This window comes from Lycium barbarum, chromosome 10 (assembly GCF_019175385.1).
Source record: "Lycium barbarum isolate Lr01 chromosome 10, ASM1917538v2, whole genome shotgun sequence".
Classification (NCBI taxonomy): Eukaryota; Viridiplantae; Streptophyta; class Magnoliopsida; order Solanales; family Solanaceae; genus Lycium; species Lycium barbarum.
In genome coordinates, this window is record NC_083346.1 from 67,442,114 (window position 1) to 67,468,618 (window position 26,505).

Here is a 26,505-nt window from a genome sequence, read left to right on the forward strand (position 1 = left end):
GAATGAGAATCATAGGCAAACTAGGAAACATATGAAATAGGGCTTCGGAAATCATAAATACGTGTCAAAATTATTTGAAGTAGTTTATAGAAATCAAGAATATTAGCCATCCTAGTGGCTCTAAGAATGAGAATTTCTTTGAAATCATACATATACGTCATCTGCTTATTTCATAAGGATCATGCCAAAAGAAAGAAAGCGTATGCCTTACATACCTGTCCCACGTCCTATTAGTTACGCTTATTTGTCCAAGCTCGCTATCGCTAGTCTACATTCAAGAAGATTTACATAACCATTAGACTCGTCGTCATATATTTGTCTTAGTCCTTCAAATAAACTCATTTATAATCTGCCGAAATTCCTGGCAGCATTTTCCCTGTAATTATAACCATCCCCGAGAATCCAACTCGGCCAAAGTATCAATCAACAACCCGAGAATTAGCTCGGCCAAATTATCCACAACAAATCCGAAATCTTCCAAACCTAATAAGGGCAACAACAACACATTTCTCATTTCCAAATTCATGAATTACATCTACAATCCTCACATTAGCAACTTTATTCTTACAAATATAAGAATTCATGCTAGTATCACATTAACTTCTCCAACAATTCCACAATGATTCCAACTTCATTTCAAACCATCAAACCTTCATTTTTATTATGAAATCCACAACAACAACAATCAAAATACTAAATAGAATCAATTCATCACACCTTACCAACATAGCCCTATATTCGGCCACAACCTACAAACAATTGCAATGCCAACTTAAACCATTAAACCTTCATTTGCATCATAGATCCCTCAACAACAACAACTAAAATACCAAGTAAAATTAATTCATCGCTTCTAAACAAGACAACCACCCACACGGCTACAACCAACATGCATATATTTCAGGAATTTCATCCATTTCTCAATACTATAACACGCACAAATCACTCCTAACACATGTGGAAGAAGATTGAATACATACCTTCTTCACTTAACTCCATCATTCGGCTAGGCTTATGAATTGCCCAAATGAATTCTTTGCTTGTTCCAACAAATACTCCATGTTAATAAGGGCCTTCCATTTAGTAGAAAATCTAGAAGAAATAATTTTTTTCGGATCAACTTTCCATGGCTCCATGTTCGGCCACCATGGCCGAACCCCCCCCTTTTTTTTTTTTCTTTTCTCTCTAAGCTTCTTGATTTGGAAGATGAATATATCTTATTTGGTCATCTCTCTCTCTATATATATATATAGCTCCTTCCAATACCAAAGGGGCACATGTCCCTTCTCCACCTTTCTTGAAATTTCTTAAGTTAAAACAAAGAAGACTAATGTCTTGCCATGCAAGTTTTGCCCATATGTAAAATTTTCCCCATCAAATAAAAATGTGGGCACATGCCACACGGCCATCTTAGCCCTTTTCATGAACTTTCTTGAATATTTTGTGAAATTCCCATTTTGCCCCTAGCCTTCCACACTATTACCATGAGCCATTTTGTGAATTTCCCTTTTTTGCCCTTAGCCTCTCTCAATATTTCCATACTACTAATGTTCATAAATAATATTCATAACCAACTTGTACATCAAAATACTTTGGAACCTAGTCTTGCCCTTAACTCACCACGACTACCTTGAAATATCCAAACGTACAAAATAAGGGATATAACAGACAACAAAAACAACAACAACAATAACATACCTAGTGTAATCCCACAAGTGGGGTTTGGGGAGGGTAGAGTGTACGCAGACCTTAGCCCTACCTAGGGAGGTAGAGATGTTGTTTCCGAAAGACCCCTTGTTCAAGAAAAAGTATGATAAAAAGGTCCGAAAAGGATTGAAGAAAGTAAAGAAGTCATGATAAAAAATATCAGGTTAACTGTGGGGAAGATAAATGAGTTTTCCAACCAATCTTTCATATATTTATTTATCAACCGACTCTCTTATCCTTGCTTGTAACTTGTGGTAGCTCTCAATTGGTGATCCTGCTGGTTACTACCCAACATACCAGGTTCTTCCAAGAAATCTAGAAATATTTACTTTGAGAAATGAAGACTCCTTTTTCTGATCTAGCCACTTCATTTCCCATGAAATATTGAATCTTCCCTAGATCCTTGATATCAAATTCTTGTCCCAAGAGCTTATTTAGTCGAACCATCATCTTCTTTGTCATCCCTCTCATCAACATGAACTATTAGAAGAGTGATTTTAACCTTGTGGTGTCTTATAAATAAAGTATGATCAATATTGCTTTGTTGATACCAAAAGAAAACACGACTTTGCTGAATCGATCAAATCATTGTCTTGGAGACTAATTTAGCCCGCATAAAGCTTTCTTCTATCTACAACTTTCCTTGAATTTTTTCTTTATCAAATCATGGAGGAATCTATGTATAGACTTCTTCTTCCAAGTCACTATGTAAGAGTGCATTTTTACATCAAACTGCTGCAACTCCCAATCAAGGTTGACTGTGCCAGATAACAAGATTTTGATTGTGTTCATCTTTGCAACAGGACAAATGTCTCTTGGTAGTCTAATCCATTCATTTGAGTGAATACCTTAGCTATCAACTTGACATTGAACTTCTCAATCGAACCATCAGCTTTATGTTTCGTAGTAAACACTCACTTGAGGCCTACCAATTTCTTGTCTAGTGAAGTAACAACTAATTCCCAAGTTTTATTTTTTGCTAGATCCATCATTTCATTAACCATAGCTTTACTCACTTGGGATGTTTGAAAGGGGAGCAGGTTTAATGATGACTTCTTCTATCTTGTTTGTCCTCTAATATCTCATCAAATCAGGTTTATCCAGATGTCCAATAGTCTCTTTATGAATAGTAGGTCTCCCCCTGAACAAGACATCTAATAGTTTTCTCCTAAGCACTCTCTTTGATGGAACTGGGTATCACTTCTTCTCTTTCATTACTCTCCCTAAAATGTTGATTAGGTTTCTATTGGAGTAAGGTTTAGGGTATCTAAAAGTGACATTCATACTGACAAAATATTTCCTTGACGGAGGATAGTAACACTGATAACCTTTCTTTGTCATAGAATACCTAACAAATACACATTTAAGGACCCTCAGATATAGTTTCCATGCATTCCTAGTATGAACAAAACAAACACACCCAAACACCTTTGGAGGAACAATATAGACATTATTTCCTCAAAATCTCTAAAGGACTCTTAAAGTTGAGTGCTTTGAGAGGAATTCTATTGATAAGATAAGAAGCTGCTAGAATTGCATCTACCCATAAGGTTTTGGGAGATTCATAGTGAACATGAGAGATTTAACAACTTCAACCAAATGTGTATTTTTTTCGTTCAGCCACTTTGTTTTGTGCTCTAGTGTAAGAACAACTAGTCTGGTGGATGATCCCGGTAGGCTCCAAAATAAGTACCAAATCGACTATCTAAGTATTTGGTACGATTATTAGTTCTCAAATTTTTTATCTTAGTATCAAACTGAGTGCCAACCATCTTATGGAAAGATTGAAAGAAAGAAAATAAATCATCTTTTGATTTTATCAGGTACAACCAAGTCATTTTAGTGCAACAATTAATAAAAGTGATAAACCAATGACTACCAGACAAAAAGGCTGTCTGAGTAGGACTCCAAAAATCAATATGTACAGTCACGAAAGGAACTACGCATTTAGTATTTCTTGATGGATAAGAGTCCCTAGTATGTTTATCATAGTTATATCCCGTAATTTCGCATATTCGGAAAAATTTGAAATAATTGTGACATGTAAGAGGTAAAGCAATATTTTGATTTTAAAAAATATATATGTTGTTTATGAAAAGTATTGAAGTGGAAATGCGGAAAAAGGCCAAGGGCAAAATTGAAAATTTTGGAAATTAGCTTCGGAAATTACAAAGTTAGCCACAAGTAATTGGGCCAAAAAAAAGAAAGTAAAATGGCCCATATAGTGGCCGGCCATGGCAATTAAATGGCCCAAGCCCACCATGAAATTAATTCATGTATTAATAGAAGAAGGGACCATAAGTTTATTCTAGAATAATAAAAAAAAAAATTTGAGAGGAAAAGAGAAAGGGCCTCACGGCCAAAGGAGAAAAAGAAGAGGAAAAAAAAATCTTGAGTTTAAATCCTTGGTCCAAACATTCTTCTTTTCTTGTATTCTTACTAAGTGCAAGACTCTCTTCAACGTGGTATAATTATTTTAGCGAGAAAACCGCTTTTGTGGCAAGTGGAAAGTTGAAGGAGAGGTAAGAATTTTTATTCTTTTGCATGTTATAAATGGTTTATATATGTTGTAGTATGTAGAATGGAATGAAAACTATGGAAATTTTGTGTATTGGATGTGGCCGTGTGGTGTGTGCATGTGTGTATGGCCGTGGGTATTAAGTGGGTGTAGGAACATGAATTAAATATATGTAGTATGTTAATTGTGTCGTTGTGACCCTTGTGATGCAAATGGAAGGCTTAGGGTTCTAGTTGGTATGAAAATTGGTAGTAGGGTTGTTGTAGGAAAGTAATATGATTTTAATATGATTTTATGTAATTGCGGGAATGAGGTTGTCAATGTGCAAATTGTTGTTGTTGTTGATGAAATTGAAAGATGAAAGTGTGTTGTGAATGTTTGTGTCGAAGGTTGGAGGTTTCGGGTGAAGTATGGTTTTTGGCGGGATTGTTGAATATTTTGTAGCATTGTATGAAGTGCTTTTGAATTGTGTTTGGTCGATCTTGAATTAGTAATGAATATGTGAGCATTAGAATTAGCTTGAAAATATGTAGTGAATTGAATGTTGATGAATTATGTAGAAAGCAAGATTAATAATGTTAGAATATGTCTTAAATTAATTGTTGATATTATTGGAGTAACCGTTGGTATTGTTGTTGGTATTTTGGCCGAGTTAAATTCTCGGATTTTTTGTTTATAATATAGCCGAGTTGGATTCTCGGGGATGGTAGCATTTATAGGGGAAATGCTGCCGAAATTTCTGTAGAAATAAGGTGTTGGTTGGAATTGAAATCTTAAGTGTGTGTACCTAATGTTTGGTGTGCATTAATGTAGTTGTAGACCCTGTGGAGCCAAAGACTTAAATTTGGATTTGCGTAGCAAGCGGGCAAGGTATGTAAGGCTCACCTTTCTTTCTTAAGGCATGATCTCTATGAAGTGAACAAATTATGTATACGTATGTTCTCAAAAGAAATTCCCGTTCTTAGAACCATTAGAGTGACTAATTTCTTTGACCTCCGTAAGCCGCTTCATATGGTTTCAATACGTGTTCATGATCCCGAAGCTCTATTTTATAAGTTCCTAGCTTGTTTACGATCCCTATTGGCTTAATGATACGAATGCACGTAATATGGTTAAGATTATTGCATAAGTGGATAATAAGTTAAGTATAAGAATTCATGTCTTTAAAATGATTCTATGAGTACTAATGTTTGAACTTTGTATCTAGTCTCGGATCGAGCCGAACGTTCCTCGGCACAAATATGTTATATCTATGGATCGGGCTGCAAGTTCCGCAGCAATACCATGTACGATATTTTACGAGTATGCGTACATGAATCTGTTGTATGTATACATACATGAAATATGATGTCGGCATGATATCCAAAGACCGATTCGATATATTCCTTAGTTGGTATTAAAAGATAAGTAATATCATTAATGTCTTGATATGCTTTGATATGTACATATGAATCCAAGTTATATTTGATTTGATCTATACGTCATCCGAAAGATACCTGATATGACTATTACTTCGGTTTTCCAAAAAAAAAAAGGCTTCTGAAACATTTATGGAGCGTTCTGTACTCCAAACGCTCGTAACTTTCGTATACTAATTCCGATTGACCCGAAACTTGTTTCTGGACCTCTAAATGTCGATAGTATGTTTGCATATAAGTATGTTTGTATCTCGGGTCTTGATTTGTGTGCATATGGTTTCGCACTACTCTGTTCGTGCAAGCTTTGATTTGGATTTCACTGAGCCCGGGTCAGGATATGTTCTAGTGCGTACTCCTCTGCATTATTCACCGTGTCCCTCTCACTTGCGGACCGGGGCACGTTATATTTATGATATGATGACGGGGCAGTGGCCAGGATGGCATATGATGATTTTATTCACCGCGTTCCGCAAAAGAGGGCCGGGGCACGTTACATGCATACATGATATATGATATTGGCATCCATGACATATGATTCACCGCGTCCCTCACCGAGGGCCGGGGAACGTTATACACATGCATGATACATGATTCACCGCGTCTCTCACCGAGGGCCGGGGCACGTTATTTGATATATGCATATATTATATATGATTCTGACATGCATGATCCGTGTTCGGAAAGTAAGTTCTTTGGCACTCTGGATAATTCACTTATCTTTCTTACCCCCTTTGACATACGATAGCGGCATATATGGTTTATGTCTCGAAAGTAAACGTTCTAGTATTCTAGATAGTGCTCTTACTCTAGTACTGGATATTCGATTATGGTTCTGTTTTCTATATTTCATGCCTTACATACTCAGTACATATTCCGTACTGACCCCCTTTCTTCGGGGGCTGCGTTTCATGCCCGCAGGTACAAACGTTTATAGAGGTGATCCGCCAGCCTAGGGTGTACATTCTGCTGTTTGGAGCGCTCCTTTGATTCGGAGCCCACACTTTTGGTACAGATCCTTCTGTTGTACATATCTTTATGTTTATGACTATTTGTGGTACGACGGGGCCCTGTCCCGTCATATGATTCTGTTGTCTGTATTAGAGGCCTGTAGACATGTATGTGGGTCATGGGTCGTGTTTGTTCAGTGATGTTTATTTGGTTGTGTCAGGTTTTTCTCCTACACTGCGTAACTTGATCGATTTATATGCTATGGTATAAGTAACGATTTAAATGGTATGTATAAGATTTTGTATGCACGAGAGTCATAATATGTAAACGTAAGCGAAATCTGGTTAGTAAGTATGTACGAGTGTCCATAGTCGGGCACTAGTCGCGGCCTACGGGGTTGGGTCGTGACAAAAGTGGTATCAGAGCGGTTTGTCCTCGGAATGTCTACAGGCCGTGTCTAGTAGAGTCTTAGTTTATCGGTGTGTTGTGCACCACATCTATAAACATGAGGCTACAGGACATTTAGGATGTTATCCTTTCTTTGAATCTTAGATCGTGCGATAAAGCTGTGCTGTTAGGATGATTTCTTTCTGACCAACATGTTATGTTTTTCAATGATGCCTCCGAAGAAGGCAATGGCTGCCCAGAAAGGCAAGACAGTGGTAGGGGAGACCAGTCAGATGCAGAGAGTTACTCTGGCTCGTGCTCAGATTATGCCCGATGTTGTGCCTCAGTCAGAGGGTTCTGCTACACCACCACCGGAGGAGCCTGGAGCAGCTCCATCATTAGCTCCAGAGGCTCCAGCGCCCGAGCCTCCTGCTCGTCAGCCAGGGGCGGAGGATAGGGCGATGAGGGAGGCCGTTCAGTTATTGACCACACTAGTAGCAGGACAGGCTCGCAGGCGCGGGCTAGGGGGCGATGATGTTGACCGACGTGATAGTTTGAGCGTCCGTGATTTCTTGACCATGTAATCCCCCAGAGTTTTACGGGTCTAAGCCCGAGGAGGACCCCCAGGATTTCATTCGACAGATGCAGCGCTCATTGAGACTGGTCAGGGCTTCAGAGACAGAGTCTGTCGAGTTGGCCTCACACAGATTACGAGATGTTACGATTAATTGGTACGAGTCTTAGGAGCTGTCCAGAGGTGAGGGTGCTCCCCCAGCTATGTGGGACGAGTTTGTAGCTGCCTTTCTCAGCCACTTTTTGCCTCCAGAGTTGCGACGGGCGAGAGTCGATAGGTTTTTACAGCTGAGGCAGAACGGTAGGAGTGTCCGAGAGTACAACTTGGAGTTTGATTCCCTGGCCAGATATGCACCTACCATAGTGGCGGATATGGCTGACCGGATGCACTGGTATGTGATGGGGTTGGATCGCTACTTGGTTGACAGTTGTATGGCGGTGGTATCGCAGACTGGTATGGACATTACACGGTTACAGGCTTATGCGGAAGGGATGGAGGACCGGCACAGAGAGGATCAGTCGGGCGGAGATCGTGACAGGAGAAAGCCCAAGAGGGCTAGATCAGCTGGCTACTTTGGGGAGGTTCGGCGCGGGCAGCCTCGACAGCATATCAGACAGTTTTCTAAGCCAGCACGAAGTACACCCCCACAGGTTACCGGCGAGGGATTTGATAGCATTGGATATTCTGGAGCTGGTCAAAGCTCCAGAGCTTCGGGTTCACAGAAGAGTAGAGGGGTCAGCCAGATGAGGCCGCTTATGCCTCAGTGCCCTCAGTGGGGCAGGCGCCATCTGGGGGAATGTCGTCGCGCCACCGGTGCTTGTTTTTCTTGCGGCCGTCACGACCATGTTATGAGGGAGTGCCCATTTAGGGGTGGTTCAGGTGGTTCGGCCCAACTTACTGGGTCAGTTGCTGGCTCATCTTCCCCTTCTGTAGCCATGCGCCCTACGGGGCAGAGTGCGCCGACACCAGCAGGCCGCGACAGAGGTCATGGCGGAGCTCCCGGTTCTAGCGGTCCTTCAAACCGCATATATGCCTTGGCTAGCCGACAAGACCAGGAGGCGTCACCAGATGTGGTTACAGGTATATTACTAACCCACTTTCAAGAGGTATATGCTTTGATAGATCTAGGTCCCGTTACATTTTGTATACCCCCCCCCCCCCCCATTACTGGTAGAACTGCGAAAGGTTTGAATTGGTAAGACCGTCTGAGGTAGTCATACGTATAGATAAAAGTGAATGTTAAAGATTTAAAAAGCTAACCCGATCATCGTATAGTCATAAGAGTAAGAGGCCCTCTCTAGATCGGAGTGGGACCCGCTACGAGAACCTTCTAAAAGTTGTTAAGATCACGACCTACCCTAGACTATGTGACAAAGGTCGTGCGGGGAAGGGGACGCGATTATATTAGCGTTAAGGCACCGAATTGTATTAAAGTTTTGAGGTTAAGCGTGCTAGGGCCAGAGTAATTCTGGGATGGGTGACCCCCCCGGGAAGTGTATTGAAAAATTTCATCAATGAAGTTATAAAAGACAAATGAGAAATTAGAGTAACCTAAAGGGAATCGGAATATGTCGAACCTTCAGAAACTCTAAACAGGTCGGGTGGGCTAAGGCAGACTAGGCCGGTGCAGAAGAAAGAAGCGCAACACAGCTCTGGGATCAGAGTAAGTTTGAATAGTGTCAGGGAATGTTTTGTGAGCAAAATGGTAGTAAATGCATAAGTATGTATATGATATCCCATTTATGACTGTACCGATCAACGGTGGGCCCCAGCAGCCAGTGCTGCGATATATGAAAGACATTAGCTGAAGGAAATTAAAGAGACAAGTAAAGAGTGTGGTATAGATGTTATGAAATAAACTGACATTGATCTCACTAGCTAAGGTTGGAAAGTTCTGGTACAACGATGTTCGGGAATAAAAAGGAAGCAAGTACGAAAAAGGGGATAGAAATTGTAACATTTGAAATTTTTAGGAAAGACAGAGACCCCCTAAGGTCTGTTGAACATTCGAGGACGAATGTTCTAAAGGGGGGGAGGATGTTATATCCCGTAATTTCGCATATTCGGAAAAATTTGAAATAATTGTGACTTATAAGAGGTAAAGCAATATTTTGATTTTAAAAAATATATATGTTGTTTATGAAAAGTATTGAAGTGGAAATGTGGAAAGAGGCCAAGGGCAAAATTGAAAATTTTGGAAATTAGCTTCGGAAATTACAAAATTAGCCACAAGTAATAGGGCCAGAAAAAAAAAAGGAAAATGGCCCACATAGTGGCCGGCCATGGCAATTAAATGGCCCAAGCCCACCATGAAATTAATTCATGTATTAATAGAAGAAGGGACCATAAGTTTATTCTAGAACAATAAAAAAAAATAAACTTGAGAGGAAAAGAGAAAGGGCCTCACGGCCAAAGGAGAAAAAGAAGAGAAAAAAAAATTCTTGAGTTTAAATCCTTGGTCCAAAAATTCTTCTTTTCTTGTATTCTTACTAAGTGCAAGACTCTCTTCAACGTGGTATAATTATTTTAGCGAGAAAACCGCTTTTGTGGCAAGTGGAAAGTTGAAGGAGAGATAAGAATTTTTATTCTTTTGCATGTTATAAATGGTTTATATATGTTGTAGTATGTAGAATGGAATGAAAACTATGGAAATATTGTGTATTGGATGTGGCCGTGTGGTGTGTGCATGTGTGTATGGTTGTGGGTATTAAGTGGGTGTAGGAACATGAATTAAATTTATGTAGTATGTTAATTGTGTCGTTGTGACCCTTGTGATGTAAATGGAAGGCTTAGGGTTCTAGTTGGTATGGAAATTGGCAGTAGGGTTGTTGTAGGAAAGTAATATCATTTTAATATGATTTTATGTAATTGCGGGAATGAGCTTGTCAATGTGCAAATTGTTGTTGTTGTTGATGAAATTGGAAGATGAAAGTGTGTTGTGAATGTTTGTGTCGAAGGTTGGAGGTTTCGGGTGAAGCATGGTTTTTGGCGGGATTGTTGAATATTTTGTAGCATTGTATGAAGTGATTTTTAATTGTGTTTGGTCGATCTTGAATTAGTAATGAATATGTGAGCATTAGAATTATCTTGAAAATATGTAGTGAATTGAATGTTGATGAATTATGTAGAAAGGAAGATTACTAATGTTAGAATATGTCTTAAATTAATTGTTGATATTATTGGAGTAACCGTTGGTATTGTTGTTGGTATTTTGGCCGAATTAAATTCTCGGATTTGTTGTTGATAATATAACCGAGTTGGATTCTCGGGGATGGTAGCATTTATAGGGGAAATGCTGCCGAAATTTCTGTAGAAATAAGGTTTTGGTTGGAATTGAAATCTTAAGTGTGTGTACCTAATGTTTGGTGTGCATTAATGTTGTTGTACACCTTGTGGAGCCAAAGACTTAAATTTGGATTTGCGTAGCAAGCGGGCAAGGTATGTAAGGCACACCTTTCTTTCTTAAGGCATGATCTCTATGAAGTGAACAAATTATGTATACGTATGTTTTCAAAAGAAATTCCCGTTCTTAGAACCATTAGAGTGACTAATTCCTTTGACCTCCGTAAGCCGCTTCATATGGTTTCGATACGTGTTCATGATCCTGAAGCTCTATTTATAAGTTCCTAGCTTGTTTACGATCCCTATTGGCTTAATGATACGAATGCACGTAATATGGTTAAGATTATTGCATAAGTGGATAATAAGTTAAGTATAAGAATTCATGTCTTTAAAATGATTCTATGAGTACTAATGTTTGAACTTTGTATCTAGTCTCGGATCGGGCCGAACGTTCGTCGGCACAAATATGTTATATCTATGGATCGGGCTGCACGTTCCGCAGCAATACCATGTACGATATTTTACGAGTATGCGTGCATGAATCTGTTGTATGTATACATATATGAAATATGATGTCGGCATGATATCCAAAGACCGATTCGATATATTCCTTAGTTGGTATTAAAAGATAAGTAATATCATTAATGTCTTGATATGCTTTGATATGTACGTATGAATCCAAGTTATATTTGATTTGATCTATACGTCATCCGAAAGATACCTGATATGACTATTACTTCGGTTTTCCAAAAAAAAATGGCTTCTGAAACATTTATGGAGCGTGCTGTACTCCAAACGCTCGTAACTTTCGTATACTAATTCCGATTGACCCGAAACTTGTTTCTGGACCTCTAGATGTCGATAGTATGTTTGCATATAAGTATGTTTGTATCTCGGGTCTTGATTTGGATTTCACTGAGCCCGGGCCAGGATATGTTCTCGTGCGTACTCCTCTGCATTATTCACCGTGTCCGCAAAAGAGGGTCGGGACACGTTACATGCATACATGATATATGATATTGGCATCCATGACATATGATTCACCGCGTCCCTCACCGAGGGCCGGGGCACGTTATACACATGCATGATACATGATTCACTGCGTCCTCACCGAGGGCCGGGGCACGTTATTTGATATATGCATATATGATATTTGATTCTGACATGCATGATCCGTGTTCGGAAAGTAAGTTCTTTGGCACTCTGGATGATTCACTTATCTTCTGTACCCCCTTTGACATACGATAGCGGCATATATGGTTTATGTCTCGAAAGTAAACGTTCTAGTATTCTGGATAGTGCTCTTACTCTAGTACTGGATATTCGATTATGGTTCTGTTTTCTATATTTCATGCCTTACATACTCAGTACATATTCCGTACTGACCCCCTTTCTTCGGGGGCTGCTTTTGATGCCCGCAGGTACAAACGTTTATAGAGGTGATGCGCCAGCCTAGGGTGTACGTTCTGCTATTTGGAGCGCTCCTTTGATTCGGAGCCCACACTTTTGGTACAGATCCTTCTTTTGTACATATCTTTATGTTTATGACTATTTGGGGTACGACGGGGCCCTGTCCCGTCATATGATTCTGTTGTCTGTATTAGAGGCCTGTAGACATGTATGTGGGTCATGGTTCGTGTTTGTTCAGTGATGTTTATTTGGTTGTGTCAGGTTTTTCTCCTACACTGCGTAACTTGATCGATTTATATGCTATGGTATAAGTAACGATTTAAATGGTATGTATAAGATTTTGTATGCACGAGAGTCATAATATGTAAACGTAAGCGAAATCTGGTTAGTAAGTATGTACGAATGTCCATGTCGGGCACTAGTCGCGGCCTACGGGGTTGGGTCGTGACATATCATATTCACGAGCATAACAAAATAAAAAATCAACCTAAATCCTTGAAAATAATTTAGGATATAGTTTTTCTAGGATAAAAAATGGGTAGATACCCTAACCATCTATGTCACTGTATTATTTCTTGATTGACATTATTATTTTCTCCAAAAAAAAGTCTTGACATAGAACATCATCTTGATTCCTTTCCAACATATATAAACCATCTTGCACTCTGTCATTGTCAATCCTTTTTCCTGTTTGAAGATACTAAAAGACACAATGATTTTGAAAGAATTCAATTTTGTAGTTTAGAGCATTGGTGGTGGCGTTGACTCATAAAAGGTTAACTGGAAACTGAGGGACATGAAGTAAAAAAGGTAGCTTAATATTGTGAGCACAAAAAATAGAACATGTTCCAATTACCGGAGAAAGAGAACCAATAACTATTCTAACATTGTCTGTTTTTAGAAATGGAGAGTAGTTAAAACCTTCTTTAGAGGAGCCTAGCATGTTCTATTCGCACCATAATCAATAATTCATGAATTAGAATGAGTAGTAAAAATAGTATCTAACTCATCAAATTAGATGTTGCACCAAAGAAAGAGTCAAGTTGGGACAAAACAAACTTGAGATGCTTGAGTTCAATAGGAGAAAAAAATTCAGCAGAGGCTGTCTCCTTAGATGACTCTATTGTCTCTAAAAATTATGCATAAGCTGTCATTGAGTTGACCATGTACCTTCTAGCTAGTTTCCTTGGTATGTCGCGGGTTCGCATAATAATTACAATGTAAGTGATCTTTATCATAATTGGTAGCCTTTACGTGGTCAAGAAAATCACTAGCGTTCAGTCCAGACTTCTCAATTAGTGTTGTGTAATCATTAGCAGTCAACCCAGACTTCTCTATTGGTGTTGTGCAGAGCATAACACTCTTGCTACTTTCTTCCTGCTGGACATAGGCCTACGCTTTCTCAGAGAAGGAAAAGGAATTTTACCAAGTAATTGAATCCTTATCTAGTCAGATTCATGGTTCAACCCGACCAAAAAGTCATTGATTCACTCCTTTTCAATCAGTTTCTAGAATTTTTTTGCATCCTAATAATTTAGCTCTTCCAACAAACCACTCAATTCAGAAAAATATTGAGAAATTGACATTTCAGCTTGCTTCGTGGTATGGAATTTTTTATGATCTCAAAAATCATAGCATAATTCCCCATGTTGAGAAGGTGAACTTAGTCACATCAAGATTTTTTCATCAGTGTCTAAATATAGATTTTGTCTGGTAATTTGGGGTTGCATAGAGTTGACAAGCGATGACATGACAAGCGATGACATGACAAGCGAATTCTCTGAGTGCCACTTGGTGTAGGTGGGATTAGGGGAAGCTGAGCTTTTCTTATCCCCATTAATGAAATACTGCAATTTTCTAGCTTTGATAAATAAAAAATTGGATCTAGATGAAGCAAGATAAGTAGTAATACCATCAAGTTTCACAGGGATAATTTGTTGAGAGAGTGAAACACTATTTCCTAAAATGGCATGAGCTTTGAAACTATATCAAAGTATGTGACCATCTCATCTAAAGTCTTAAGTTTTTAGAAAGAGCACACTTTTTTATTTAATCGTGTTTTCAACACGCCCTCTCACGTGCAGGCCTGATTCTTTTTCATCAGCCAAACACTTTGATAATGGGTGATAGTGAGACTTGATCCGAAGATTGTCTCTCTGATACCATGAAGACTTGGAGAAGAGTGATTTTATTAATATTCAAGTTTGACTATTACATAGGTATTTATACAAAAACATTGAAGCCTAACTAGGAAATATACTACTAAGAAAACAAAATAAAATCTCCATAATACTGGAAACTAATTTAGATAAGAATCCGTCTAATTATGATTTAGAAATTTGATCATATCAGAATCAAATCAGAATCTAATTAAATCTTAATAGAATTAGATTTTTCAACACTAGTTACTACTCAAGATGCTAGAACTAATTTAATTTTAACCGGGGTAGTATAATAGGTTTTGGAGTTGGGACTTTGAGTGTTAATAACCTGTTGGCTTGTTTTTTTCATTTTATTTTTATAAAATTTAAAACCTACCTAATTATTCAAAAGGGTTATAATTTAATATAGAAAACCTACAATTTTATCAAAAAAGAATCAAATGTGATTCTTTTTTTTAATTAAAAAAACTAGCACCAGGCATAGTTGTGAGTTTTATAAATCTAAGGTTCTGTACAGAAATTGTAATGAAAGCAAAAAAAGCAACAAGCAAGAAAGATTACAAGGCCAAAAGTGCCTAAAACTCAAGGGGAAAACAGCTTAAGTAGCTCTATCTAGCCTAATGTATGCATGACCATTCCAAGCCTTGGATTGATTCCATTTCAGTCACCTCAAGCTCTCACCGGGTGCTATGTAATCAAATGCCAAAAGAAGTATCCTTCCAACTTGCAACTGTGCAAAATCAGGCCTTCTATGCTAGCCAAAGCTGTATATAATTTGAATCTCCTGAGCTTTGATATGAAATATTTGAATACGACAATTTATCTGTACTTATCCTCTATCACTAAGGAGACTCTTCCAATAGGCTGAACATGAAGTTAATACCACACATTGGATAGAATTTTCTTAGCAATAGACTCAAGAGCAGATAAACTTAATCTGGAACTACCTCCACCTTGCTATTTCTGTCAACAATGAATTGCTTGCTTTAATTTGGCTCCCTAGGAATTCTTGTTTTAAATATGAAGCTTGGAAAATGCATATTATCCATGTTTACAAGTCTCCTAGGTGCAATTGGTAGTTCTGTAAATAACTCAAAGTTGAGAGTACCTGCAAAATCAAAAACATAGTTAGTTAAAAATTCAGCAAGCTGGTTGCCCTCTCTCAGCACATGTCTAACTTGTATCAGTCCCTTCTTCCTCCATTCTCTGATCTTCTGCACCTCCATACTAATACTCCATGGAACTTCCCAGTCTCCAATATCAGTGGTAGATGTTGCTGTATTACACAAAATATGATGCCATCATGCATTGCTTTTGCCTCTGTACACTGACAAGTTGTGCCTGTAATCCTTCTAACAGTAGCATGAATTAACTCTCCTTCATGATTTCTCACTCAAAATGCAGATGCACTAGGACCAGGATTTCCCCTACAGGCACCATCACTATTACATTTGAACCATCCTGTAGGAGTACTAATCTATTGAACCAGTATATACTGTATCTGAGGCCTAGGCCAAGAGTTTGACAAATTTTTCATCCATGGATATCTATTTTTGGCCAGTTGAATGAGATTAAGATTAATCTCATATATGACCCTATGCCTAGACATGTTACCACCATACAAAACTGTGTTTCTTCTTTTCCAAAGTTGCCAAAGTATGATTGCAGGAGCTGCTTGATATAATGGTTTCAGCTTTGAAGAGGACTTTGTGTCCCACCATTTCTTGATAGGTTGATTAACTTGAATACAACGGCCTTGCACACCTGCTGCTGCTGAGAACATCTTCCATATATCTGCAGCATATTGACCTGTCACAAACATATGGTTCAATGTTTTTTGTTGGGGATGAGCACAACACTTACATATAGACACAATAGATATCCCCATCTTTGCATGTACATCATCAACAGGTAACTTCTGCTTCCACACTCTCCACAAGAAGAAAGCAATCTTGAAAGGCAAACCTTTTGTACATAATTCTTATAACACCAGTTTGAGGCACTTCTTTGTCTTACTACTTCACAGGCACTACTAACAGTGTATTTATCAGTACTAGTGAGCATCCACCAGGCCTTATCCATATTTTCTGAGGGAGTATCAATGTGCATTTCTTTTCTTATATGATCAATAATATCTTCTGGCACAGTTTGTTGCAATGTCTGATAATTGCAAGTCCCATTCTTCATAACATCTGCAACCTCCTGAATACTATCATCCATCTGCAACCTCCTGAATACTGTCATCCATAGGGAAATTAGCTGGCATAAGTTGAGCAAGAGGACCAAGTTTAGTCCAGTTGTCAAACCAAAAGTTAGCAGAACCATTTCTTGGTTCCCACCAAATCTCCCCTTCTATAGTATCTATTGCTTCTAGCATCTTCTTCCATAATTGTGAGCCTCCTTTCCATTGAACCCTGGTTGGAATATGTTTCTTACAGTACTTATTCCACATGAATGTTGACCACAGGGCACCAGAATTTCTGAATCTCCACCAGAGCTTAGTGAATACAGCTTTTGATACATCAAAAAGGGACCTAAATCCCAATCCTCCCTCCTGTTTAGGAACACACACTTTCAGCCAAGCTGACCAGTGTCTAATCTTGCCTTCTTCCTTGTTACTCCAATAGAATCTTGCAAAGATTTTATGCAGTTCATTTAGTGTGTACTACTTAGTAGGTGCCATTGCAGATAGAAGGTACATTGGCATACTTTGTAAAACACTGTTGATAAGAACTGCCTTCCCTCCAAATGATAACAACCTTCCTTTCCAGTTCTGTAGCCTATCTTTCACCCTCTTAATCAGATCATTATAATCCTTTTTCTAGAGTGGAAGATAAGACAGCCAAGATATTTGAAGGGAAACATGCCTCTTGTAAAACCAGTTACCTGCTCGGTTCGGACGATTAAGTCATTTTTTAAAAATCTATGGACACCCCTAGTTTGAGATCCTATTAATCCTATGGTTAACCTTTTACTCTTTGTCTAGAAAGTTTTCTTACATTATGGTATTTTAGCCCTGATTTGGTAATAATAAAGAAATTCTTTTTTTTTAAAAAAAAAACTATTTTAACTATTTCGTTAAAGTTTTTGTAAAATAATGGATTTCATTTTTTCTTTTTTGGGGCAAAAAACTACTTTTCAAGTTTTTTAGCTAAATGACATGCCGCCTTTATTTTCTTTTCTGTTTCAAAACATGGAGGGATATACTTGCAATGATCCCTATATAATCATAAATTCTTATTGAGGAATTACAGGTACATATTTGGAAATTAATAGTTCAAATAATAATATCAAATGATGATCTTTATGAGACAGTATTATCAAATTCATAAAAGAGGAACATGTGCATAAGAGTAAATTATGGAAGGTACCCAACTATAAACAACTTGAATTGAATATATTTAATGGGGAAATACCATGATCAGAGGTGCAAAATATATTTATCGATGTACTTCTTTTGATTTCCAGATTTTTTGTAAATAAATACTATATTGCTGAATTGGGGAACTAACATTGACAAACTAGAATACTATTTGTATTCTAAAAAATTGTATTATCTTACAAAAAACTCGTTTTATTACCAGGATTAAAAAAATAATGACGACAGTAAATTCAATACTACTTTATTGCGATTAGTTGACATTTTGTATGTGTATACGAGTAAAATCGAGGATACGGACATGCTCGGTTTTCCGTTGTCATGGTTATGCTCGGGCACGATATGACTGGCTCATCGGGAACGAGGCTTCGAGGTTGATCTGGGATGAGGCATTAAAGGAAGGGCGGTTAACTGACATAAGGAGAAGACCGAAATATCCGCCCTCAACCGGATATTTCGGCGTCGATCTCAGCAACAACTGTCACCAGATTTATTTTCTTTATTTAGAATTGTACTAGGGTTGCGACTCCTCTACTGTATAAAGAGGAGGTTCCCATCCGTTGTAGGGGGCTGGCAACAGAAAGAGAGAAAAAGTTCATATAAAAAAATAATAAGAATCCTTTGAAACCATTCCCATTTGTTCCTAAGTTCATCTTTATTATTCATCGTGTAAGTACTCAACAGAGGGTATCGACCTCGGTTTCTATACCCGAGGCCAGACCTAATTAATATTTGGTTAGATCTGCTTCTTTATTTACTTATTGGCTTATCTCGCAATTTAATCTCGAATTGAATTTAGCCACATATCTTCGGCGTCACGCATAAATTTAATTGTTCTCCATTTTAAGGTTAAACAGTTTGGCACCTACCATGGGGCCAAAGATAGTAGTGGTAGTTCAATACAACTGTTATAGCCCGTATCTTGTACATTTGAAATCCCAAAGTCGTCGTGGGAAGTTAAGGACGAGATCATTTTCAAAAGTTATTTTAATAGACGAGTTGGTTATAAATATTATTTATGAATATTATTGCATGGAAATATTGAGAAAGGTTAAGGGTAAAAAGGGGAATCGCAAAGTAGTCAATGGAAATAATGTGAAAGCTTAGGGGCAAAATGGTAATTTTACAAAGTTCAAGGAAAAAAATCCATGAAGGAGCCATGTTGGCCGTGCATTATATGCCTTTATTTTATGTATTGGGGGCTATTTGTAAATTCTAAAAATGTGGGGGTCAAAGCTTCTTCAAGAACACAATTAGTCTTCTTTGACTAAGCTTAAGGAAAAATCAAGAAAATGGGAGAATTTTCTAGAGAGGGGCATGTGCCCCTCACATGATTGGACACACACACACACACACACACACACACATATATATATGTTGTCTTCTAATTCTAGACAAGTTCATGAAACTTCAAGAAAGAAAAGAAATGGAGAGCAAAGAGAAGGGCAAATTCGGCCAAGGCATGGAAATTCAAGCCATAGAAATATTTCTCCAAAAATTATTTTCTTGTGGTATCTCCACTAATTCAAGGGTCCTCTACAACGTGGCATAATTGTTTCGGAAGATAAGTCATTCGTTTCGTCGTTCCCGCATCCGAGGCAAGTAGCGAAGTTGAAGAAGAAAGGTGAGTTTTAACCTTGTTTTATGTGTTATGAAGGGTTTATATGTGTTGTAGTATGCTAAGATGGAAGAAAGTCATGATAGAAATCAAGTTGAAGTTGAGGCCGTGTAAGTGGTGTTGGGCCGTGTGTGTATGTTGTGATGAAAGTTATGAATTAATGTTAATTAGTATGTTTTGAAAATTGTAGTGTGAGGAAAAGAATGAAAATCATCCTTAGGTGTGTGTTGAAAAATTAACAAATTGTCGTTAGCATTTTAGTTGCCGTCGTTATGGATTCTATGATGAGAAGTGTAAGTTTAATGACTCAAAATAATGTTATGTTGGTTGTTGGATGATTTGGAAATTTATGTGAATTTTATGTAATTTTTGTATTTAGGAGAATTGTATTGTTAAGGTTTGGGGTAATGGTGTAAGTTATGAATTTGGAAGAGAAGAATGTGTTTGGTGCAGTTCTCGGGTTTGGAGGCAATTTCGGGTGAGTTGGAGCCTTGTTTGAGTTGTTTTAAATATTGTGTGAATTGAATTTGATATTGAAGTTGAAATATAAATGTTGGTATTGTTATTGATAATTTGGCCGGGTTGAATTCCCGGAATGTTGACAATTGGCCGAGTATAATTCTCCGGTGTGCTGTTGTTGATTTGGGGCCGAGCCATATTCTCGGGGTTGGTATATTTACAGGGGAGGTGCTGCCAAAATTCCGGCAGAATATAAGTGAATGTGTTTGAAAGGTTAAGGCAAGTATATGATAATGAAACTAATGAATGGGTGAATTCTCTTGCATGTAGACAAACAAGTTGGATGCATAAGCGTAGCTGGTAAGGCGCGGCACAGGTATGTAAGGCTTACCCATTCTTTCTTTTGGCATGTCTTAGAGCCAAGTAAGGTGTGATATTGATATATTGTTGCTATTCCATTCTGTGATTCCGAGTCTGTTTATTATTTGTATGTCCTCCCAAGTTTAAGTATGTAATAATCCTAATAGGCGGATTTTGACTTAGGTGTTCTGACATCCGTATTTTGACATAAGTATTCTGGTCTGAGAATTCTGACATAAACATTCTGATGTAAGTATATGGCATAAGCGTTCTGGTATGAAAAGTTCTGATACAAATAAGTATTCTGAAGTAAGTATTCTGACATAAATACGCTGAGATAAGTATTCTGACATAATCCTTCTAATATAAATATTCTGGTATAAGTAATCTGTTACGGATATTCGGATAGTACGTTAGGTTAATCCCTTGAGTCTTGATTATGTGCATTTATTTTCTCATTTTCTGCTCGTGCATAGAGTCTGTTTCCTTCACCGAGTCCCGGGCCGGTTTATATCGTGCGCGCGGTTTCTGAGTTCCTCGCTTGAGGGCCGGGCGCCGTATATGAATTCTGAAGTATGATGTGTTACGAAGTATGATGTGTTCTGGTTCGCTGAACCACATATGATCTGCTATTATGATATGATATGATGATTGTGTGTCGGAGATTGGAGCAATACTTCTGGAGTTAGATGTGTGTGGCGCCGAGGGCAGGGCGGCGCCACGTTTTCCCCGGGTCCTGCAAGGGACTGGATACCGTTCTTGGCATGCATGGTCTGTATTTCCAGTAATTTGTTTCTATCACTTTGCATATCGTACATAAGTTCTGTACATCTGTATCTGATTATGACTCCGTCTGTTATACTTCTGTACCTTTGATTCTGATTATGATTCTGCTTACTGTATTCTTTCCTTACATACTCAGTACATATTCTGTACTGACCCCCTTTCTTCGGGGGCTGCGTTTCATGCCACGCAGGTACACCCAGATGAGCGGAAGACTTGGCTAGGAGGTTTCAGCGGGATTGGCGAGCTCCACTTCCCATCGGAGTGTCGCCGAGTCTGAGTATGCATAAGTTGTGCTTTCTGATTTGTGTTAGAGACTTTGCAGACAGAGTCGTGGGTACGAAGAGTCAGTTCGTAAGCAGCTCATATGTCCACAGATTCTGTTTGGTTTGGTCCGAGATCTGTGTCTTAGGCGGCCCTGTTTGCTATGGTGGCCTAATGTGGCCTATATGTTTGTAAATGTACGTATGTTCAGGCGATGTACATTCCGCCTGCTTACAGGATTTGATATGATATGTTTGATATGTTTGATACACGTGGCCGCTTAGGACGATGTCTGTCCTCTGTTTCTGTTGAAAGTCCTATTATATGCTTCATGTGATTTGATCTGTAAATTGGAAATAATATGTATGAAATGAGAGTCTGAGGGTTCGCTCGGCTCCGTATGTGGGGTCGGGTGCCCATCACACCCTAGTAAATTCGGGGTGTGACAAAGGGGTATCAGAGCGAGGTCTGTCCGTGGGGTTGTCTGCAAAGTCGTGTCCAGTAGAGTCCTGTTTATGGTGTGAAGCCGGCCACATTTATAAACAGGAGGCTACAGGGCATTTAGGGATTGTTGACCTTCCTTCTGTCCTAGATCGTGCGATAGAGCCAAGCTGTAGGAACTGAAATCCCTATGTAAGCCTTACATATGACGGAAGAGGTAAGTGGTGACACGGAAAGTCACAGGGGTAAGTATTGTCGTATTTGACCTGTTACTTGGAATTGGCAGTTCCGGATGGCCAAAATGTGATATAGTTGTATGTTCTGTAAGACGTAATTGATATTTGCTGTGTATCGGGGGATGGTATGAAAGGAACGAGGTCTGATGGGGGATTCAGAAAGTTGACAAGTAATTTTGCTACAAATCATTATGTAAAAGCGGTGAGTGGGAAATTCGAATGGACTGATATCTGGGCATTTATGAAGTAATGGCAACGAAGGTGTATCTGTTACCATCAGGAATCTGGGAACCTACGACGAAAGGTAGTTACACCCCAAAGTAAAAGGGTGAACACTGAGGGCCGAAAAGGGTAAAATGGTAATTATGGAAGAAAAGACATGTCACGAGGGTGTCCCGGGATTTGTAAGACCTTGACTAGTCTCAAATTATGTAATAAAGGTCATGTGTGGAAGTGGACGTGAAAAATATCTGCATTAAGGCACCGGATTCCAGCAAAGTTTCAAGGTTAAGCGTGCTCAGGTAGGAGCAATCCTAGGATGGGTGACCCCCTGGGAAGTTTACAAGGAAATTCTACATATTCTGACATAAAAGACAAATGAAAAACCAGACTAGTCTAAGTGCAACTAGAGTATATGGGATGGTTGGAGACCATAAGAGGACGCGTAGAACGAGGCAGATTAGCTCGGTGAAGAGACGAAGAGTGCGTCACAGCTCGGGAATCAGGATGGGCTTAAATAAAGTTCGAAGATATTTTGTGGGCTAGTTGATAGTAAAAATATATATAGGTATATGTGAATGTGTGGGATATTCCACATATGATGACATCGATGGCGTATGTGCCCTAGCAATCGGAGCTATGGTAAAAGAAGGCATTAATCGCGTAAGGGTACCGAAGTTCGAGGGACGGCAAGAGTAAATGGTACAAGTGTGGCGAAGTAAGATGTTATTATGTTACCATAGGGCAAGGTTGGGAGTTCCAGTATAATGGTGTTTGAAGAAGGAAGAGAGTGAGCAGATAGGAAACAGAGAGATCGGAATATCGGAAGGAGGTTCGAGGACCAATGTGGATAAGTGAGGATAAAGGAATAGTGAATAAGGATAGGGGGATACGAAAGAGGAATGCTTAGGTCTGTAATAATGATAAGATGAGAGATTCATAGAAGAACAAGTATGTAGCTATGATGATGTATAAGTAAGGATAAAGTGAGTAAGGATTCTGTGCCGAGGGCAAGAATAGCGGAACGCTGGAGAAATATGGATGTACAGTTACAGCACAAAAGCGCAATTAAGGAAGAATCACGGGTAGGTGGACCAAGCAAGTAAAAGGACGAGTTGTGGATGGAAAAGTATAGGAAATGTGGACAAAATGACGACGTAGACAGGAAGCAAAGGAAGAATATATGATAAGAAGTTTTCGATATGCAGGCATAAAGTTGGAGGAAGGTAAGGGATAATGTATAAATGAAGACTACATGAGAGGACTGTTGGCATATGAGGAACCCCTTAAAGGCGGGGAGACCATATCATCTTAAGACAACAAGCGGTCGAAATATTTTCAAGTACTAGAAAAAGAGACCCATAACATGGAATGAGGACTCGTGTAAGGATTCAGGGGTTTGATAATGAGGAAGGTAGGATAAAAAGATATGGAATGGGCATGGAGAAAAGGGCAACTATAAAGGAACCCCCTCCAGAAGTGCTACAAGACCCCATAAGGACAGTTGAACATTCGAGGATGAATGTTCTAAAGGGGGGGGGGGGGGGGGGGAGGATGTTATAGCCCGTATCTTGTACATTTGGAAATCCCAAAGTCGTCGTGGGAAGTTAAGGACGAGATCATTTTCAAAAGTTATTTTAATAGATGAGTTGGTTATAAATATTATTTATGAATATTATTGCATGGAAATATTGAGAAAGGTTAAGGGTAAAAAGGGGAATTCGCAAAGTGGTCAATGGAAATAATGTGGAAGCTTAGGGGCAAAATGGTAATTTTACAAAGTTCAAGGAAAAAAATCCATGAAGGAGCCATGTTGGCCGTGCATTATATGCCTTTATTTTAAGTATTGGGGGCTATTTGTAAATTCTAAAAATGTGGGGGTCAAAGCTTCTTCAAGAAGACAATTAGTCTTCTTTGACTAAGCTTAAGGAAAAATCAAGAAAATGGGAGAATTTTCTAGAGAGGGGCATGTGCCCCTCACATGATTGGACACACACACACACACACACACACACATATATATATATATATATATATATATATATATGTTGTCTTCTAATTCTAGACAAGTTCATGAAACTTCAAGAAAGAAAAGAAATGGAGAGCAAAGAGAAGGGAAAATTCGGCCAAGGCATGGAAATTCAAGCCATAGAAATATTGCTCCAAAAATTATTTTCTTGTGGTATCTCCACTAATTCAAGGGTCCTCTACAACGTGGCATAATTGTTTCGGAAGATAAGTCATTCGTTTCGTCGTTCCCGCATCCGAGGCAAGTTGCGAAGTTGAAGAAGAAAGGTGAGTTTTAACCTTGTTTTATGTGTTATGAAGGGTTTATATCTGTTGTAGTATGCTAAGATGGAAGAAAGTCATGATAGAAATCAAGTTGAAGTTGAGGCCGTGTAAGTGGTGTTGGGCCGTGTGTGTATGTTGTGATGAAAGTTATGAATTAATGTTAATTAGTATGTTTTGAAAATTGTAGTGTGAGGAAAAGAATGAAAATCATCCTTAGGTGTGTGTTGAAAAATTAACAAATTGTCGTTAGCATTTTAGTTGTCGTCGTTATGGATTCTATGATGAGAAGTGTAAGTTTAATGACTCAAAATAATGTTATGTTGGTTGTGGGATGATTTGGAAATTTATGTGAATTTTATGTAATTTTTGTATTTAGGAGAATTGTATTGTTAAGGTGTGGGGTAATGGTGTAAGTTATGAATTTGGAAGAGAAGAATGTGTTTGGTGCAGTTCTCGGGTTTGGAGGCAATTTCGGGTGAGTTGGAGCCTTGTTTGAGTTGTTTGAAATATTGTGTGAATTGAATTTGATATTGAAGTTGAAATATAAATGTTGGTATTGTTATTGATAATTTGGCCGGGTTGAATTCCCGGAATGTTGACAATTGGCCGAGTTGAATTCTCGGGTATGCTGTTGTTGATTTAAGCGTTCTGGTATGAAAGGTTCTGATACAAATAAGTATTCTGAAGTAAGTATTCTGACATAAATACGCTGAGATAAGTATTCTGACATAATCCTTCTGATATAAGTATTCTGGTATAAGTAATCTGTTACGGATATTCGGATAGTACGTTAGGTTAATCCCTTGAGTCTTGATTATGTGCATTTAGTTTCTCATTTTCTGCTCGTGCATAGAGTCTGTTTCCTTCACCGAGTCTCGGGCCGGTTTATATCGTGCGCGCGGTTTCCGAGTTCCTTGCTTGAGGGCCGGGCGCCGTATATGAATTCTGAAGTATGATGTGTTACGAAATATGATGTGTTCTGGTTCGCTGAACCACATATGATCTGCTATTATGATATGATATGATTATTGTGTGTCGGAGATTGGAGCAATACTTTTGGAGTTAGATGTGTGTGGCGCCGAGGGCAGGGCGGCGCCACGTTTTCCCCGGGTCCCGCAAGGGACTGGATACCGTTCTTGGCATGCATGGTTTGTATTTCCAGTAAGTTGTTTCTATCACTTTGCATATCGTACATAAGTTCTGTACATCTGTATCTGATTATGACTCCGTCTGTTATACTTATGTACCTTTAATTCTGATTATGATTCTGCTTACTGTATTCTTTCCTTACATACTCAGTACATATTCCGTACTGACCCCCTTTCTTCGAGGGCTGCGTTTCATGCCACGCAGGTACACCCAGATGAGCGGAAGACTTGGCTAGGAGGTTTCAGCGGGATTGGCGAGCTCCACTTCCCATCGGAGTGTCGCCGAGTCTGAGTATGCATAAGTTGTGCTTTCTGATTTGTGTTAGAGACTTTGCAGACAGAGTCGTGGGTACGAAGAGTCAGTTCGTAAGCAGCTCATATGTCCACAGATTCTGTTTGGTTTGGTCCGAGATCTGTGTCTTAGGCGGCCCTGTTTGCTATGGTGGCCTAATGTGGCCTATATGTTCGTAAATGTACGTATGTTCAGGCGATGTACATTCCGCCTGCTTACAGGATTTGATATGATATGTTTGATACACGTGGCCGCTTAGGACGATGTCTGTCCTCTGTTTCTGTTGAAAGTCCTATTATATGCTTCATGTGATTTGATCTGTAAATTGGAAATAATATGTATGAAATGAGAGTCTGAGGGTTCGCTCGGCTCCGTATGTGGGGTCGGGTGCCCATCACACCCTAGTAAATTCGGGGTGTGACAACAACATTCTGGTTACGCTCGATATTTTAAACTTATTCTTTAAGGTTTGATTTCAGGTATACCAGAAATGTCGGATTACCATTCTGTCAACTTCCAAGTGGAACCAAGCCATCACGAGCATGACG